The 21465-nt window shown below is 38.1% G+C and overlaps 1 protein-coding gene and 1 non-coding gene across 4 annotated transcripts in view; one reads left to right on the top strand and one right to left on the bottom strand.

Annotated features, from left to right (window-relative positions):
• The window catches only part of CHCHD3 (coiled-coil-helix-coiled-coil-helix domain containing 3), a 305751-nt gene that overhangs the window by 208930 nt on the left and 75356 nt on the right, over nucleotides 1–21465 (bottom strand). The gene's annotated exons all lie outside the window — the stretch shown is intronic.
• LOC113618621 (U6 spliceosomal RNA) lies at nucleotides 7601–7707 on the top strand. Its single transcript, XR_003432057.1, has one exon. It is a non-coding gene; the product is annotated as a U6 spliceosomal RNA (small nuclear RNA).

Below are 21465 nucleotides of genomic sequence, written 5' to 3'. Positions count from 1 at the left end.
CTGATTACTGAGAATAAGATGGTGAGCAAAAGAGACACCTACCCTCATGAAGCTTCAACTCTGACAAATTCATTATTTTTAAAAAGTGAGGTTGCCATAAAACTATATGGGTAGGAGCTGATATCTAAACTGAGATCTAAGAAACATAAAATGAGCAACATCAGGAAGGAAAAACTGTCTTAGAGGAAACCTCAGTCAGTTCCAGAGGCACTGAGCAATTATTTAATCACCTTTGCAATTTTAGAAAAAAAAAAATTTAGAAAATTTTAGAAGAAAGTTCCGCTTTCTTTCAAATTATTTTGGAGGGCAGAGTTTCAGAAAAAATGGTATAACTAATAGAGCTTTGTCCAGTGCCTTCAGAAATAAAAGCAATAGACTAGAAATGTCTAAATTGCACTATTCCTCATTTCCCCACCTCTCCCCCCTCCACATAAAGCATTTATAGCAATATTTTCTTCGAATAAGCTTCCTCTTTTATGGATTCATTGAAATCATTTAACAACTTACAACTACTTTGCAATGAAAATGTGCTTGTATTCTCAGAAGCTCCCAATTCTTTTCAGAGCTTCCTCTCAGTGCCCTTGCTTCTATATTCCATCAGGCTTTTCTATTCAATGGCCATCTATGAAAGATAGTGGCTGTGTGATCAACCAATTTTTCTCTTATTTTGAGCCCAGTGTGATGACTCTCTTTTCTGGGCCTCTCTGAGTGCTACCGGCCTCCTTGAGTATAGATCCAAAGCCAAGTTGTTTTGCAAACACTCCCCAAGGGAAAGAGGGGTGAAGCCCTCTTTGACAATGGAACCGCTACTTTTAAGGTCCGTGTGACGTGTAAAGAAAAAAAAAAAAGGTATGAGATAAAGTAAGTCTTTCATTATTGGGTTTCCAAAGATTTAAGAATTATCTCAAAATAAAACTAAACATACCAAGTATCTTGGAGAATACATTCTCTTTTTTATTTACTGGCATTTCCCACTTATTATTTCAGATCTGCTGGTCTAATATTATTCTACATTAAGCCCCTGATTTAAGTTTCATTTAAATTTCCTTCTTTTAAATACATATCTCTCCTCATTTAAATTCTCTAGAGTTTTAAGCAAAGAAGTAGGAGTTTAGTGTAAACTTTTCTTATTTGCATTAAGTAATTGGATAGCTTGCCTAAGCTTAATGAAACAAATACCAGTCAGCTCTGCCCTTATACCTCAAGCCCTAGCAACCTAGTTCTTGTTCTCAGTATATTCTCAATCAGGTAAGAGATTTAAGATACACCAGCAAAATGAATTTCTAAAAACCAGCCAAATCTCCTACAATGAATATTATATTACAACATGTCCTTTAAATGGAAATAATAATAATAAATTACTCAAATATTTTCAGTTCTCATAGATATCTGGTAATATTAATAATACCAATATTAATTATTTTATTGAAAGAACCTAAAGGTTTTAAGAAAATGGAAAGGGTATTTTAAAGATAACTTTAGCTAGGCATTTTTTATATATTCAACTTTGTTGTCCTCGAGGAAGGAGGTATTACTATCTTCCTTTAACATGAGAAAAACTGAGATGTGGAAAAGCACACAGGAGACCTGAAATGACCTGATCTCATTTCCAAGGCCATGGTTCTTAAACCTCCTGAAGAATGACACCACCACCACTCCAACGGGAATCAGTTTCCATTACATTACTCACCTTTGTGGTCATATAAGGACAGTTTTTAAAAATCATATTACTCATAATTATTTTAAAAGAAGCTCACTTTTTATTTGTTTTCATTATGTCAAGTCAGAGTTTGCCAGAGTCAAACCAGCCCTTTCCCAAAGTGGTTTGGCTTTCAGTGGCCCTAAATGTTTCTCTGAACCTGGCCATTCACAAACACTCAGATTTATCTTCATGTAGGCTGACACAAAGGTAATGCTATACAATTCTAGCTTAGAAAATTACTTTATAATTTAATATATAAGGCCATTATATTACTGAGGGAAAGTTGATAAGAACCTCAGATAATGGGTGAGAATAAATGGGAAACTGAGATTGTTCTAGATAAAGTGATTTGAGGAAATGATTTATCTAAAATTGAACTATGACCATTACACACAGACAATATCTGCATACTATTGCAATGTACTTGACTCAGACTGTTTCAAACACTGGAAGAGAAAAATGAGCGACTACAACCTCAAAGGTCATTTTTAATGCTAATGATGAATTTTATTTTAATGCATCATACTTTGTCAGGACATGCTGAACCAGCATTCAAAATACTGTTTACTACTCATTTTTTAAACGGAAAAGCTGAGCCAGTAATCCAACAAACTAATTATTATACTATTAAAAATAATGACAGAACAAGTATACAGCTTTCTATTAATAAGACTTTACCAAAATAAAAGTACAAGGCAAGCTTAATAAAATTTCTCAGCTCAAATTATTTCAAATCCTGGAAGGAAATGTACATGCATTGAGATCCCCAAATAAACACATAAAGATGAATGTACATTAATATAACCATATTACATTCACATATAATATGTATAGAGATGTAATATCTATATGTATAACAGATAAAGAGTTAGCATTTATTAATGCTTACTTTGTACCAGGTACAGTTCCAAGCACTCGACAGGTGTAATTCATTTAATCCTCACAAAAACCCTATCAAATTACTGTATTTCAGATGAGGAAGCTGAGGCACACAGAAGTTGGGTAAACCTAAGGCTTACAGAACTTGTAAGTAATTTGCCCGAGGTCACAAAGCCAGTGAGAGGTGTAGCCAAGCAGGCTGACTTCAGAGCCTGCATTCTTACAGAAGATAAACCCATGAACAAACACACACAAACACATAATATATATATATACTACTAGAATGTAAGCCGGGGGGTAAGAACTTTGTCTTAGGCACCACTGTAACTGAGACACTAAATAGTACCTGGCTCTTGGCAGGCATTCAATAAATATTTTTCAAAGAAATGAATAGAGTTTAATATGATGGAACACAGGTACCCTTGATATAATGGTAATTTAGAAAGAAATGGCACTGTCTTGGAACGCTGAATGACTGAAATCTAGCAAACCTACAGTATATCAGTATTATTTAACCAGCATTAAGACCTGGTTCTGAATACAACCAAGAGGACATTTATTTTGCTCATCTATGTTTCTACATAAATATCATTTAAAATGTCATTCAGAATTTAACAATGTTTCCTTCCTTTCCACAAGAATACTTTTAAAAAGTGATTAAAGCACACTAAAATTTACTCACAATCTGGGGGCATTTTCCTGCATGGCTTCAAAATGATGCCTAAGGGAAAAAAACTCAGCCCATAACCGGAAGCCTACAACTATTATGAGGGATTACCCATAGCTGTAATCTTAAATGGTTCTCATCTCCCCCTTCCAGACGATCACCTCTCCTTTACACACTGCATATTACTTTGTACCTCGAGTCCCTATTTCAAGTCTCACTTGAGAACAAGTTCTACCTGTCCTGGATTTTCCCGGACCATTTTCTTATCAAATACATTCTCTTACTGCACTGAAAAAATAGATCTATATTTGAAAAGAATTCTGGTTTTAGTTCACACAAGTTAACGTCACCATATCCATGGCCCACACACCTCCCTCCCTCAGGAATACACAATTAAACTCCCCAAGAGGAAGTTACACGACACCCCAAAGCACCCTTGTCTTGCATCTAACTAGAAGGACCTACGGCCTCTTTTTTATCTGTCTTAAACTGAATATTTAGAGGCATCCTAAACTACAATAATCATCTTTTTATCTTAAAGTATACATCAATTGTCAAAACATTCAAAATACAACTGAACAATGATGGGAGCAGGGAGGCAGAGACACACACCACTGAACTGTGCCATATCAGCAGGGCTTGAAAATAAACTGTTTTATAGAAGTAGTGGAAGGAAATGCCCATGCATGACCTGTTACTACTGAAGACTTGTTTTGAAAATATCTACATCCCTCTCCCTTGCGAACATACACTGGATGGGTGCTGCAGTTGTTTATTTACTGAGATGCTGGAGGAAGACCACAGAGTTCTCGGAGGAAAAACGAACCAGAGGTCAAATGCAGATATCTCTGGGGCAAATCCCTTTCATCAGCCCAGCGGGGCAAGACAGCAACTTAAGCACTGGCCTCACCCCGATGGGCCTGAGCCAGGGACAGATGACAACATGAGATGGCTGCCTCCTGAAGACAGGAAACCAGGACAACATTCCCTGGTTCAGGGCCCTGGTCTCTGAAGAAATGACAGCATCCTAGTATACTAACGTATACAAAAGATACATCAAGCCTTTTACAGTGTTTTGCACTTATGTTTCTTTTTGTTAAAAGACACATTTTTGCCAGGACACATATTTTGAAACTGTCCTTGTTCAGTTGGTAAGTCTTGGCAAACTTTTGACCAGAGAGAGAGAAGATATTACCATTCTCCTTTCTAAGATTTGTAGGGCAAAGAATCAATACTTTTCTTCTTTTCTATTTCAAAGGACTTTCAAGCTTGAACCAAACTGCAACCTCTCACCCTCCACCTGCATTATGCCTCTCAAACATACACAGATACACATACCATCTAACTCACTCCAATGTTTTTTATGGTAGATGTTTGAATGTTAAAGCTTAGCAGACTACTCCATCAATCCTAGAGTAAACATTTTTAAAGAAAGAATAATTACACAAAGTCCTTTATTATTTTTTAAATCCAGTAGTCTTTGAATTTTTAATCATTTTTGATTCCCATATTGAGCTGCTAATTTGACTGATGCATAAAGGTTAATGACTGCTGTCTTTATAAACTTTGGTTGTTATCATTACATACATTACATTACATGTTATCATTACATGCTTTTTTAATTGTTTAGCGCTTACAACCTTCATTTGTACCTTTTCTCATATTTTTGTTTGGTACAGCTTTGCCAATCCATTAATTTTTTAACTATTATTAAGATTAAAACAAATTACTTTAAGTATATGTCACATAAATAATACATAGCTCTTGCTCTGTGTGTGTGTGTGTGTGTGTGTGTGTGTGTGTGAATATAATCTGGCAGCCTTGATCTTTAAATGGATAATTGTGGCCAGGCACAATTATTAACAGTAAGAAACTGATAAACCTAACTTTCTTTCCTTTTATATTACATTTACTATTAATCTTACTTTGCTGTTATTTCTTTTTACCCTTTCCTTATTTTCCCAGTTATATCAAGTTACTACACATTCTCTTCCCCTCTCAGAAAGATCTTTGGTATTTTTCTGTGAGATTTGTGGTCATCCTCTTCCTGAACATTCACAAACGCTTTTTTCCCTACTACTGTTTAAAAACAAAATTCCTACTACTTTCTCAACCACCACCCTCTGCAAACTCAGTAAGATGAAATCACTTGAATACTTTGACTGCCCACCCCTAACTCTTAGCTAAGAGTTCAGAGCTTTTAAATTCATACAATTCCTAGTTTTCTCATTAAGAATTACTCTTCATTTTCAAGAATCCTTATTAGCAGCTTTGTTAGATGTTCCCCGTCTATCATCCATGTATACAGTACAAAGGTTGATTCTCATGGGTGCTGCTTCTCCTCTCTACCTTTCCCTATTTAAGATCTCTGTTATAATTAATTTGTAATTTGGTTCGAATTCTTTAAGAATCTTCCTAAGATGGACCAGTGTGTCAGATACTTAGCCGTGACTCGGCTTCACACCCCTTTATCATCCGCTTTGTGAAGTGGCAGCGGGAGTCTCTAAATCCCATTTCTGGTTTGCAGCTGGGTTCCTGTTAGGCTCTGCCAATAGAGGGCGACAGAGGGAGACCGCAGGCTGGAGGAGGGAAAAGGAACTCTCCAGTTTGCAGTCTACGCCTTGCAGCATTGCTCTGGCCTCACTGCTTCAGGCTAGCAGCAGCACTTGTTCCTACAGCAGCAGTCCAATCCAGTTTGCAGTCTGCTCAAACCTGCAACCTAACTGCACCTCACTCTGGAAACACCAGCCCTGCCTCCCGGTAGGCTCCTCAAATATCTTGAGTCCCAGACCCACTGGCCTCCCCTCCTCTGGACTACAGTTCCACAGCGCCCTCCTTCAAGCATCAATGTTTTCAATCCTGCTGCTTCCTGCCACTGCTACCTCTGGGATAGCTTAGAGCTGCAGTGGCCAATACAGTCAACATCAGCCACACGTGGCTGTCAAGCCCATGAAATCTGATTTGTCCAAACTGAGATGTGCTGTTAGTATAAAATACATACTGGATTTTTAATACTGAGTATGAAAATAAGAATGTAGTAGGACTAATATGTTTTATAGTGATTATATGTTAAAATATAATATTTTGAATATACTGGGGAAAATAAAATCTTAGAATTTGTTTTGATGTGGCTACTAGAAAAATTTTAATTACATAGATGGCTCACATTACATCTCTACTGAACAGCCCTGCCTTTGAGTTGTGTTGTTGTTGTTCTGCATTAACAATTCTTGCATTAAATTCTCTCTGTAAAAATAACTGATGGGTTTTGTCTCCTTAGTGGATTCTGGCTGCTGTTCACATTAATAAGTTCTCCAAATCCTAGCATATCTGTGAGTCTCTCTTTCACCCTGACAGGCATATGAGAGCTCAACAAAGAATTGGGGGGTTTCAGTCCTTTCTCAGGAATCCCTAGATGTCACTCTGCCTTCTAGTTTCCAGTTTGGCAAAGAAAATCCTAAACCAGACTGACCCCCTTTTCCTTTATAAATCAGTGGTTCTTTCTGTCAGGAAGCTTGTAAGATTTTCTCTTCATCCTTAGAGTTCAGAAATTCTAGCAGTCTATGACTAGGTGTGCATCTTTTCTCATCAATCCCCCTGGAATAAAGAGAGGCCTCTCAATTTGCAGACTCCAGTCTTTCTTCAGCTCAGTGAAATGTTTTTATATCATTTAATTATCACTGCTCCTCTCTCTCTTCCCTTTATTTCCACCTAGAATTTAGTCTATTTCATCAAATATATAGGGTTATTTCACCCTCATCCTTCAATATGAAATCAAGATGCCTCTTAAAATCAATGTGTCTTACCACCAACAACCAAGTGGCAACAGTTGCCAGTGCTACAAACATCAAAAGCACCATTCAAATATTTCAACAGTTCTTGCTAGAAGCACCTTTTTTGAGTGTCCTTCTCCCTGGCTGCTACTGCTTTTCATCTCCTACTCACCAGGGCTCAGGCCCAGCTGTCCGGTTATGTTAAGCAGAGATGCCCGCTGAATGGTGGGAGATGAAGCAGTCTCCACCCTGTGGCCCAGTGGTATACCACAGGCTGAGACCTTGTCAGCCCCCTGTCAAGGGAACCAAGAGAAAGTCTCTCTGTTCCTGTCTCCCACCCTCTACCCACCCAGACAACAGAGACAGAGAAATCAAAAGCTTCTCTCAGGAACATTCAAATACACTGGGGCCAACTTGTGCTGTGCCGAAACTAACCTACTGGCTCTCACCCATCCATCAGATGCTCTACTAAGAAAAAGCACCTGGGAATTAGACTGAAATTGCAATGAGAGGACAATGGAGATGCTTTCAAGCTTCCAACTCCATAGAATCCTTTCCACCTTTAAAATTTCTACTAAAGTGCTTGCTTCGGCAGCACGTATACTAAAATTGGAACGATACAGAGAAGATTAGCATGGCCCCTCCGCAAGGATGACATGCAAATTCGTGAAGCGTTCCGTATTTTTTCAGCTCAGGGCTTTGTGACCACCCAGAGGGGTGGGGTAGGGAGAGTGGGAGGGAGGGAGACGCAAGAGGGAAGAGATATAGGGACATGTGTATATGTATAACTGATTCACTTTGTTATACAGCAGAAACTAACACACCGTTGTAAAACAATTATACTCCAATAAAGATGTTCAAAAAATTTTCTATTATAGCTTTTTCCCCCACATTAAAGAGTTACAGAAAGTTCTCTACATATGAACCTAAGTTGCAAACTTTCAAAGATGCAAACGTGCATTCCATCAACGTCAGGCATGAGTTGAAATTGCAGCTTGCCCTCCGTCTCCTATTGCTGACGATCCTTCAGCTCTGCCATATCCCCCCTCCTCTTCCTCCTCCAGTAACTCTCCTTGCCTGTTCACTCGATGCCAGCCCGTGTGCCAGCTGTTGTACTATACTACTGTACTTTTCAAGGTACTGTACTATAAGATTAAAAATATTTTATTTTTTGTTTTTTATGTATTACTTGTGTGAAAAGTATTATAAACCTATGACAGGACAGTACTATATAGCCGATTGTGTTAGTTGGGTACCTAGGCTAACTTTGTCGGACTTATGAACAAACTGGACTTATGAACGCGCTCTTGGAATGGAACTCGTTCGTATGTAGGGGACTTATTGTACTTACAGCATTTTAGGGCAGAGTTAAGAGATTAAACGTGCTGGATGGGGCAATCTCGGGCACTGTACATTAATTCTTATGGAAACCATTTTCCTATTTTCGTCTCTACACTCTAAGCTGCATTTTCCTAAAAAGAAGCATAGCCCCCCCACCCCATACTGCAAGGACTATGAAGTCTTTCTAGATATATACAGGGTGAAAACTACTAATACCAGAACACAGTCAAATAAGAGCAATTTTTACATGGGGACAGAACAACATGGTCCGGTTCTGCAGCTCACAGATCATCATCAGGCATAACTGAGGGACAGGTCTTGGGGCATCAACGGATAGAAGACACCCTATATCGCAGAGCTCTGCTTTTAGTATCACACGGTAGTAAGTTCAAGATTAAACTCCACAGCAAGCACCTGTTCTATAATGCTGGTGAAATGCTCAGCCAATTGCTGTAAAGTCCAGTCTAGCTGAGAGAAGAGGGCACCGTCTTCGGAAAACTGAAGAGAAAATGAAGTTGTACGTGAAACAGAGGGACAACCCGCCTCCAGCAATTTTGTGCCCAAAACACTATTTGAAACCCACTCCAACAAAAGGATAGTCAAATTTTGTATCACTGAGCACAGTCACAACTGTTATTATTAGCTAGTTAGACACAAGCTTGAGAAAAGAATCTCCGTCAGTCGCACTTCTGAATAAAGACGGCCCTATATTTTTTACTTCAACTACCCTGTAACCTCAAAAGAAATATCAAGAGTGGAAGGGGCCTTCTCCGTGAGGCCAGGCTCATCTTTCTGTTTTAAGTCACCTTGGTCCGCACAGGAAGCACAACAGACAGCCTCAGCACCCACCACGCCCACCCCGCGCTGCACTCTCCCTAGGTAACAACGATCCATGCTCATGCCTCTCTGACACTATTCACCAGCTAAAAATCCATTCCTTGGCAGACGTTTTATTTCTAGCCTTCCCTATGAAATCATGCTAAAGAAAAAACAAACTCTAATAAAAACACATTGATCTGAAAGCCACACTAAGCAAGTATACTGGATTTCACTTCTTTTTTGTGTGTGTGGTACGCGGGCCTCTCACTACTGTGGCCTCTCCCGTTGCGGAGCACAGGCTCCGGACGCGCAGGCTCAGCGGCCATGGCTCACCGGCCCAGCCGCTCCGCGGCATGTGGGATCTTCCCGGGCCGGGGCACGAACCCGTGTCCCCTGCATCGGCAGGCAGACTCTCAACCACTGCGCCACCAGGGAAGCCCGATTTCACTTCATTTTAATTTTCACCTTAAACATAAAATGAGATGGCAGAAACACATATCAAAAGAGCAAATGATGTGAAATTCGGTATGATTTTACCTACTGTCACTTTATGGTAACTCCTATTCATTCCCTTGATATTTCCCATCTCTTACAAGTTAAATCACAGACATACTTTAAGAAGTAAAAATTATCATTCAGAACTCACATCAATGGCAAAAATAAACAAACAAATGGAGTTGCAAAATGAAAAAGCATTAAAAAGTACTTATCAGGAATTTACTATGCACACCATAGTGTGAGGACAAGGAATCAGGTCAGAAGACAGAGCAGAACAGCGAGGCCTTGCTCTTGAGAAGTCTGCCGGAACACAGTTCCAACTATTCCAACAAGAGCATTCAGGCCCATGTGGTCCTCTCACTCTCTATTCCATTTAATTTGTTATTATTAGTATTGAAGACTTTAACATATAACTTATGTCGTCCAAATGAAAAAATGCATAATATTCAACCAATTATAACCATTTATGGAGTACCTCCTTATGCCAGGTATTTTATTTCATTTAATCCTCACAAAAATCCCACAGAGTAGTTGTTATTCACCTTTCAGAGCTGAAGAAACCAAAGCTGAGAGAAGTTAAACTGCTCAAAATCACGTAGGAAAATATGTGGTGGCATCTGTATTCTACACTTGCGACTCCAGAAACCATGCGCAAGTCACTACACTACATGGTCTTGATTGTGTGAACTAAAACACTCAGCCAAAGCCCCCCAAAGTAAAATGTTCCACGTTCTGGTTCAAATATTAATACACGCGTCTAGGTTTTCCTCCCTCCCTTAACAAAGCCCTTCCTTCTTCAATCCATTTATGCAGGACACAACTCAACTGGCCCTAATGCAGTTGCAAACACAAACACAGGTACTGATATCACATGGCAATGAGTGGCTGGCTGACAGGCGATCCAGAATGTGCTTCCACACTTTTCTTTTTCCACTCACAGACTCCTGAGGTCGAGAAATACTGCTACAGTGCTATTCCAAAGGTACAAATCTGCGCGTAAAATTACATTAAGTGAAGAAGGATAAACTAAAGATTATAGTCACACTGAGTATGACTACAAAACACCGTGTATAACATTGTACAAAAATTCAAAGAGGCTTGTGTTAGGTCTTTCTCCCTTTAGAGTTACTACAGCTGAGAAGGTAATAAATTATTGTTTAAGTGGCTTTGCAAAGGTACAAACGCCTATGATGAGCCCCAAAGTTAGCAGTTACAGAGGTGGCGACCCTCCCAAACCCCTTCACTAATCCGCAACGTAATTCTCAGTGAGGAGGAAAAGGAACTGAGAAGTTGGAGTGAGGAGGACGTGCGCTCACCAGGCTTTTGAAATGGACCGTTTACGATGGGGCAGTCTTTCCAGAAAAGCACAATGGCGTGGAAGCAGATCAAGAGAAAGGAACTGCAACATTAACTACAGCTAAGCACATCCTGGGCAAACTGCCTCCGCCTTACACCCATGTTTAACAACACAAGAACTTCGAAATGGCTAGGTAAACCACACCTACCTACACAAAGAAAACTATTTCCACAATGTTAACAACCATTTCTAAATTTCAATTATATTACAGGCCTGAGGAACTGAGGCTTTTAAATTATGCAATATTAGTCAGTGACGTAGTGCTCCAATCCCACGCAGCACGAACCATGTTAGCTAAAACAACTAAATGAATAATTGAACTCCCAACCAGCAGGAATTCACTATGCCACCTTCATTATTTACCTCACAACACCCATTCCTCTCATTTTTGAAATAACAGCTGTAGGTGTTCAAGATGACCCCACCGGCTACTTACATAGATTCTGATCCACGTATCATAGGAAAATTAATCCATCCTCTGTTCAAGGTAATCAAGGATGAAACATCAACCTTCGCTCTTACTGGTCTTCCTCATTAAATTCTAACCCATCAAATGTAAATAATCACTAATGCATAATATAATCAATAAAACCATACTTCAGATAAAGCTCATATGCTTTGTTAGCTCCACTGCACAAAAAAAAAACCAATGTATCTCCTCAGCAATTGTGTATTTTCACACCTTTTGCTATCTGAATTTTCCTTCTTGCACCAGAAAAGGGATTTATTTTCCTTTTTTAAAAAAGGAACAATTTTGGACACAAAAATGCTTCTATCATTTTCCTCCCTGGGAAGAATTTTATGGCTTCTCACTGTAACTAACACGGTTGTGAAAAGCAGCAAGAAACCAGATGTGTTCATGGCAATCCAGAACAAATTTTGTCACAGAGACCAAGACTTGAACTCAATCACTCTTTTACACTCAGCCGAATATCAAAGGTTTCCCAGTTAATCCACAGTTCACAGGAGGCCTATCTAGCTTCGATTTTGCAGCGATGATAGCCATCATGGAGATGTGAAAAACAGTCCCTGAATCAGATACTGCAGTTTTATAAGCAGCTAGAATTGTACTAACTCATACTCAACTCCTAGTTAAAATAATTTTGAGATAAATAAATACTGTCAAGGAAGAAAAATTTCAGGGATAACTATAAATTTCATTAAGATATATAGCAGATGTTACATGGAAGATGAATATTCATTATTCCATCTGGCTTCTACTGCAATCCATTTTATCTTTACAGTGATTTCCAAATATCCCAACTTAAAATGCTTACACTGTACAAAAATTCAACGACAACACGTTTGTGGTACAAACAGTTTGTCATTTTTTGCTTAGTTCGACATGACTAAGTTTGTTAATGTATTTTGACAGACTTGCATAATATCCTAAAATGTTTTGAACAATGAAGTTTAGGCCACAATGCAATATTAATGAGTGAATAATGTTCTTGAATATAAGGTTTAATATTTAATGATTCAGAGTGCTGCCTGGATTTGATGTAGGAGAAAAATGTGGTTTGGAATCACTGCATTTATCAGGGGACCTGTGCAAAAGACTATGGACTCCAGGCAAACCTTTAACCTAAACTTTGAGCTGGGGTCTCAAGGTGTGAAATTGATGCTTCGCCAGCTGAATCTCTAGCGCCTATCAGTATTCACAATATCACACCATTTATCAAGTGTCATTCACCAGAATTTTAAAATTACTAGGAACTCACAGGTCTGTGTCAAGAAGTGAAAAAAAAAGGAGAATTAGTGTAAAAATAACATTGTGTGGTCTACATTCAAATACATTTAGGAATCAAATCTGCCAGCTGCATCAACATGTCAATTTGATTATTCAGTAGCAAGTTCAGATCAAATAATGACTTATCTCCATATCTTCTATAAAGAGAAGTTCCTGATCTAAAAAATTTCACAGAGAAATTGGTTCAATGTGTCCATCTAATCCAATGAATGGATAATCTGCACCCATTATAGGACTTGCCTCATTTGCAAACAATACTATGTATCAAAAATAAGCATAAAAAGAGCAACAAGAGCAGGATTTACTGAAATCAGTTAAATAATACTCAAAACCACAGAGCTATGAAGAAAGGACTGTAAAGCCCTCCTAACTGGAATGTTAACATTACTGTGGTTTTAGAACACCAGTCAAAGGATGAAAATAATGCCCAATTTCCAACATTCATCTGCATTTACAGTTCACAACAGCCATGTCAATAATCACTAAAAATCTAGGTTAAGACTTGACTCTGCCACATATTGAATTTCTCAATATAACCTCTCTAAGCTGCTGGTTTTCTCATAGGAAGATGGGCATAGTAACACCCTATATCACACGATTGTTATAGAATCAAATTAAATAATATTGGTAAGCACTAGGTCAAACAAAAAGCATTAATACCAATGTGAGTAAACAAAGAAAATCCTGGGTAACATTTACCGAGCACCTGCAATGCTCTTGGGAAGGGCCTGCACAGAACACATCACTGACATGATCACCATGGTGGTTAGAACACAAAGAACAGGCAATGGCAATCTCTGTTGCCTCATTTAGTTCCTACAGTAAAGGTGGAAAATAAGCACAAAATAATAGAAGAATCTACACAAATATACGGGTGAAATATTTTCTCACCTAAACTTCTATTTAATGTCATATTTCGATAGTTTACAAAGTATCTTCATTTGGAAAAAAGACAAAGTAACAGTGATACTCAATGCTCTATTAATCAATTTGATATAACATGTTTTAATCACTGATTAAAGTATTTATTGAGCATTTATTATGTGCTTAGTGTACAAAGCATTGTTTTAAAAATAAAATCAGTGATTCCACCATCAACCACAGTTAACATCCCTTCCTTTATATCATGACATTTAAATAATGCTATTAAGTTCACTCTATTCCATTTTTACCAGATCAGCAATTGTATCACCAATTATTTCAAAAAGAAATAAAACTGCTTTCAAATACATACTGTAGAAAACCTGAAAAGTTTGCCAATGATAGATAATAGTCTTAGTTCACTATAAGATCTTAATTACCACCACTGTCAGGGAAGAGTCCCTTTTTTCTGTTAAACCATTTAAAAGAATTGATGCTACAAATTCAATGAAAACTAATTAATTTCTCCTAAGCACCGGTCCTGATGCTCCTGCAGGTAATGATGGTGTCTCTTTAAGGGAACACAGATTCAGTAATTAGACTTTTCTCAAGTATGAATAACAGACAAAAAGGCAGGTATTCACTTGGTATTTTTTTACACACCCCAATCCAAAAATATATATTAAGTTACATCAGCTTTTATGATTATTCTCTAGTTTACAATGTACTTAAGGGCAGAACAGAATGCTTAGTAAAATGACAGGAAGAATACACAACAAACTGTTAATGATGCTTACCACTGGGGAGCAAGATGGGGTACTGGGCTTATTTTTTTTCAGTTTTGCGATGCTGACATTTTTACGCAAATACGTTACGTTTGAATAAAATATGTTAGAGCAGCACTGACTATTAGAAATATAATGCAAACTAAAAACATAGTTTTAAATTTTCTAAAAGCCACATCAAAAAAAGTAAGAAAGAACAAAGTCAAATTAATTTTAACAACATGTAATATTTTATTTAGCCCAATATATCCAAAATATTGTCATTGCCTCATGTAATCAATACAAATTATTAAAGAGATATTTTATATTTTTTTCATATTGAGTTTTTGCAACCTGGTGGGTATTTTACACTTAGAGCAGATACCAATTTGGACCAATGACACTTCAAGTGCTTAACAGTACAGGGCTACAAAAAGTTTCAAAGGCATATCTAGGCATAAGTTAGGTATTTTTCTTCCTAAATTGCAAAGCAGTATGGAGGTGCTCATTAAAAGCTTCTCTCGTATCAGTTCTCAGCTCATGGCATGCTACTCTCTCACTGTTGATTTCTCAGATCTTTATCCAACCCATGCATGTTATTTACCTTCTTGGTACATAAATAAGAATTCATAAAATTACATATTTCATGTGCAATGCCACTGACTGTTTTCATTTCAGGGCTTTAACTACATGAGTAGAAGTGGCTACTGCTAATCACTTGGATCTCTTTTCAGAATATCTTTAAAAAGCCAAACACAATTACATCCCTTTCCCACATACATAACACTGCAATATTCCAGCAGTGGAGACCCATGGACTTTACAGAGGGTCTCCCAGCCCTTGAAAATGATTCTCTCAGAAAGCAAAAATAAATAAATAAATAAGTGAAGGCACCAATACATAAGGACAACCATCAATTTTAGAACTTATATTACCTAAAAGGAATATTTTTCAAATTAAAAGCTATGTTACCTTTTTAAAATCACTTGTTACTCTAAAAAGAAAAAAAAAAAGTTCTCATTTCTCCCATTTAGCACTTTAGGAACTAGACCTGGGCACACCCTTGGAAAAATACAAACAATGGCTCATGCAAAAGAGAACAAGTTCATCTAGCTTCCTTTAGCTTATTTTTCCTGTATTTTCACCAGTATAAAGATTTTCTATACTCCTTAGAAAGGATAAAGGCAAGAAGAAATGAGAAAGGGCATTTGAAGAAAACACAGTATAACCAGAGAATAACTAATTCTCTGAAATGGATGGATGGATGGATAGATGGATGGACGGATGGATGGATAAGACAAACAAATTTATGCAGCATTTACTATGATTCTGTGTGAGTCACTGAGCTAACAACTTTACATGGAATAGCCCATTTAATCCTCAAAATAACCCTGAAAATAACCCATGGTGGGTGTTATTACTGTCCTCCATCTAACAGATGAGTAAACTGACCCTTGAAGAAGTTAAGTAATTACTAATGTGGTCTCCAAGCCAGTAACCCTTAAAGCTGGAATTCAAACCCAAGCAGTCTGATCTCTGAGACCACACTCTTAACCAACATACTCTACTGTTCTTCAGTTCAAAGAGAGAAAGGAGTTCTCTGTAAGAATAAGCATTTTGTATTGAAAGTTTAATGTGTGCCAGGTACTCTATACACATTATCTTATTTAATCTTCATTTAAAAACAATCTCATCAGGTAAGTATTCCTATTAACCCAATTTCATAACTAAGGAGACTGAGGTGTAGAAGGATGAGTGACCTACACAGGATCACAGATCATTAAGAGGCAAAGCCGGGCTTCCCTGGTGGCGCAGTGGTTGAGAGTCCGCCTGCCGATGCAGGGGACACGGGTTTGTGCCTTGGTCCGGGAAGATCCCACATGCCGCGGAGTGGCTGGGCCCGTGAGCCATGGCCGCTGAGCCTGCGCGTCCGGAGCCTGTGCTCCGCAACGGGAAAGGCCACAGCAGTGAGAGGCCCACATACCGCAAAAAAAAAAAAAAAAAAAAAAGGCAAAGCCAGCATTTGGATCAGATCTCTACGCCAAAGACAATGAATGTTTGGTCCTTATTTTTTTCCCCTCATAATTTAGGTGGGTTTGTAATTAGTATAATGGTAGAAATCCATGATGATTAGGCTTTCCTAATACTAGAATAATTTTATTTGTAGTACCTAACAATTCACAAAAAGCATGCTTTATATAGAGATACCCTGGATGAAGGTAAGCACTACCAAAGAAAGACCACTCATATAAGACTACCAGAGGCTACAACACTAATTTCTAAATCATTTTTAGCTTACTTTAATAGAATTAACTCAGAATGGGAATACTATTTAAACAGGGATACATTTACAAATTTTTTCTTTTCAACTATCTACAGAACCCTCATTAAAACTGCTCTTCCATTTAATGTCGAATAAAGATGCCTCTGGAACTCTTTGTATACAACACACTCACACTGGCAGTAAATGTTGCAATGATATTACCTTAACGTTCATTTAAATAGTGATTGCACAAGAATGAAAATGAAAATGAGTGACACTGCTGTAAGTTTCATTATGGTTTCCAAGATGAAATGACTAAGTCACTGAAAAACAAAACACATATTTGAATTTCTAGGAGTTGCAGTATGTTCCTATGCCTGGGAATGGGGTGACAAAAGAAGTAACCAATGAGATCAATTCAGATAGTTTTTGAAAAAATCAATTCTAAAAGCATTAAGGATCTATGTATTAAAATTAATCACGATAATCCTCAGAAAGCAGATTCTCAACTAAGATAAATCTTCATAGACAATATACAACATGATTTGCAGAAGACAGAACTTGAAACTCCCATTATTGCCAATTCTTAATAATTCCTTTAAGACCCACGTTTACAGGGCTAAAGGAGTACAGAATTGGCAAACATGCTCCTAAAATAGCCAGAGACCTGTTTGCTTTTAAAGAAAAATGGGCTTCAAATGGTAAATTAACCTCTCTGAGTCTGGGTCATTCCAATGGGAAGACAAAATAAAGCATTATTTTTTAAAAGCAAAGTTACGAATAACAAATACCACCACAGAGGTTTTTTTTTTTTTTTAATCTGTGTGAGATACATAAAACTAGTTAAATAACTCACATAGCTCAAGAATTTAACAATTGAGGGAATGATCATTTTGTCAGTGTCCTGTATATATGACAGTGAAGAGGTACCACGTGGCTGTAAAGACCAAGTTCACTTCCTTCCTTACCATGAGAAGGCACTATAATCTGAGTTCCTTGTCACGTTCAAATGTAGATAGTCTTCTGTTTTATACCTGCGGAGGCTCAGTGCTTCAACTCAAGATCTTGCCCATAGTAATCTGCCACCTTTAAGTGGCTACTCTTTGGCCCATTTGTTTTACTATTACAAATGTACCTACTTAGCTAAAAATAGATGAATAGGGACATATGACATTATTTTTACAAATCAATTAAATCCTAGCCTTAACCCTTTTTATACTTCAAGCCACAATCATTGAAGAATCCTGATGAAAATAACTTCCATCAGAAAATCAACATTTAGAATTTTGGACCTAGAAGATACTTTAAAGATTTAATAGGAGAATTCATTTACTGCTGAGGAAAAACTATAAAACACCACCATACCCATCAATTTACAGAGATATATCTATCAATCAGTCTATTCATCTATTATGGATTGAATTGTGTCCCTCCCAAAATTCATACGTTGAAGCCCTAACCCCTATCACCTTAGAAGGTACCCTAGTACCTTAGAAGGTTATTGATAATAATCCAAAATGATCTGACAAGTATTTACTCGGTGCCTAAACTCTCATGGCACTCACTCAGTAAAAAAAAGACTACACAGTCCATCCTACTAACCACTGCTAAAACTAATGAAAATACCAGCTAAATAAACAGACATAATAAGGCATGGTCATCTGGGCATAATGCAACTCAGCACTGGTTTTATTACTGTAGTCCCAAAATTTGCAACAATGAGACAAAAGCAGAGACTCATACTGGTAGTGAGTTAACTAGCACAATTTCTTGAAGGTAATTTGGCAACAATAATATTCTGTATAACCTTTGACCTAGTAATTTCACTTATAAAAATCTACCCTAAGGAAATAATACTGGGTATGTATAAATTTAATAAATATGTATAAATTTAATAACAAGGATATTCAAAGCAGTGTGTTCATAATAGTGACACATTTTGAACCATTTATTTGGAAGCCTCAAGGTCTTATATAAAAGTGAACTACCATGAAATTACCTATTAACAAAACATGTCCATGATACAGCTTAATAATAAAAATAAAGCAGCTCAGAAAAATAGGGACAATATGACACCACTTCTATTATTTTCCCCCTTCATATGTATGCCTGTGTACCAAAATATTTACAACAATTCTGTGTGAATTAGTAGGATTATGGCCATTTTCATCTTCTTTATTTTGTTTAGCTGCTTATCTCTAATTTTCTATACAGTGTATGTTATCTTTGTAATTAGAAGAAACACTTCTTGTTACAATACTATCATGTGCCTTATGATTTTTGCTCTTATCCATAGATATTCTTAGTTACTAAGAAAATACTATGGATGAGGTTATGTTAGAACACAGAAAAGCAGGCCAGGCTGCAATAAAAAATCAGCTATGGGACAAGGTAAGAGAAAAAAGCAGAAACATTCTAGAAGTAGTCAGGGCAGGGTCGGTGCTCAGAAACAATTCCCCTTATGGAGTGCCTGAGAGCCACAAGAAGGTGGCTGTCCCACAGCTGCTAACTCCAGACCCCTGCAGCATTTAAAGACTCAAAGATAGGGGAAACCTGTAACTCTCTGGACCTCCTTAGGGACCCCGAGCTGTACCTCTGTTGAGCCCTCTCTGTGCAATGCTACAATACATATCTCCCAATGTTCTGATTCTTTTAGTTTCTTGATTAATTTATTTGCCCTTTCGAAATGTCCTCTAATTCATTACAGCCTTCCCAGAATTGCTGTCTGGCTTCTCAACATGTGATATCAGATGTCCCATAAACAACAGGACTATTATATTAAAGCCGTGAATTAGATCCAAGCATCCTATTTCTCCCCAAGCCTATTAACTTGATGTTCTACAGGCAGAATCTCACTTAATTTGCCATTTACAGGATAACCTTTCCAGGTGTATCTTTCAAATCCTTCCTGCTGTTCTGGATACCTCTTAATATCTGTATGTTGGGAAAAATCATCTGAATGAGGTAAGAAAATTAATCCTGTTTTTTTCCTAATGGAAGAAAACTGGAGGAGATGAGCACACAGTGCCATCAATTCATGACTGGACAAAACTCTTAAGAGGACTGCCTTCCTAAGGGAAGTACAAAGGGCCCCTCACTGTGAAAAGCAATGAATATTTCTGTCTTTGAAATGACCAGATTGGGTGGTCAGAAGGGTCAGGTACGGAAATTACCTTTTCTTCGACATTTTGCATTAGTTATACAGTAAAAGACAACTGTCTTCAGGCACAGAACTGTCACCAAACGTTCCCAGACGCGGCAGTTTAGACTACTGATGGTTTGCAAGATTAGGGGGAAAAAAAAAATTCAAAATGAAGACCCTTCTGTCTTCTACACATGTGCAGAAAAGCAAGAAATTCTAATTCGGGGGGTGGAGGGGCACACACATATGTAACAGCAAGGCTAAGCATATTTTCAATGAAAGGAGATTTAAAAATCACTTTCCCACCTTTATAACATCTCTCAGTATCATACTGAGAAAGAATGATGTACATTAAATACATAAAGATAACACTAGTCAGACATAAAAAATGCCCAAGACAAATTTAAATGACCATCATAATAAAGAATCTGTTCTTTTCTTTTTGTATTCCCCCTAGGATTCTGTCAGTAAACTAGAATAAACATGTTATTAAAAGAGAATCAATAGAAGGCTTTAAAATATACACTACCACAAAAGGTCAAGCCCTGGGATCGATTTTAATATAACATTTTTGTGCAGCTTCCCAAAGGGTTCTTTTCTAATATTGTTCTTCATTTTTCTCTCACTTTGTTCCCTGACTGGTGAATGTGTTGTTCTTGTCTGCAAAAGGCTGTCTAAGGCTGAGTTTGCTGAGTGTGTGTCATTCCTATGAAAAGCTGCTAGAAAATGGAAAAAAAAAACACCTCAAAAAACTTTTAAACGTAGTGGGAGGATAGATACAAGAGAGGATGAAGCACAAGGCAATGTTCAACTCACGAACTGTACAGGAACACTGAAACTCAGAACAATCTGCCATCACAGGCCGCCCTGGGCTTTTGCCTCCCCTGATACCTTGGGCGAGCACTGACCCCTGGGAGGCAGGAGGGTCAAAGAAAGTGGAATAAGTTCAGGTTTCAACCAAAAACTCTCACCACACCAGGTGATGATGTGGTGAGAGTTTGCAGATGCAGATTTTCAATATACAAATCCATGTGACTCCTGGTTCCTCTTGAACTTAAAGGACCAAATGTTCAAAGGAAAAGTGGATGCCATCGACAGGATTCATGGGAACTAATCAGAGGTACAGGCTTCCTGACTTCTGTCCCAACTTTCAAGGCTCAAAGACAGATAAATCACATTCTGGTCCGATCTCATATAAATATGAACGCACGGGCTTCCCTGGTGGCATAGTGGTTAAGAAGCCGCCTGCCAATGCAGGGGACACGGGTCCAAGCCCTGGTCCGGGAAGATCCCACATGCCATGGAGCCAACTAAGCCCATGTGCCACAACTACTGAGCCTGCGCTCTAGAGCCCGCGAGCCACAACTACTGAGCCTGCGTGCCACAACTACTAAAGCCCATGAGCCCAAAGTCTGTGTTGCGCAACAAGAGAAGCCACCGCAGTGAGAAGCCCACACACCGCAATGAAGAGTAGCCCCCGCTCGCCGCAGCTGGAGAAAACCCACACACAGCAACAAAGACCCAACGCAGCATGAATGAATGAATGAACGAATGAATAAATAAATAAATAAGAATGCAGGGACTTCCCTGGTGGTCCAGTGGGTAAGACTCCGTGCTCCCAATGCAGGGGGCCGGGGTTCAATCCTTGG

This window comes from Aethalodelphis obliquidens, unplaced genomic scaffold (assembly GCF_003676395.1).
Source record: "Aethalodelphis obliquidens isolate GAN/ISIS:26980383/991018 unplaced genomic scaffold, ASM367639v1 scaffold5, whole genome shotgun sequence".
Lineage (NCBI taxonomy): Eukaryota > Metazoa > Chordata > Mammalia > Artiodactyla > Delphinidae > Aethalodelphis > Aethalodelphis obliquidens.
The sequence above is the reverse complement of the archived record's forward strand: the minus strand, read 5'-3'. Positions and strand labels throughout refer to the sequence as shown.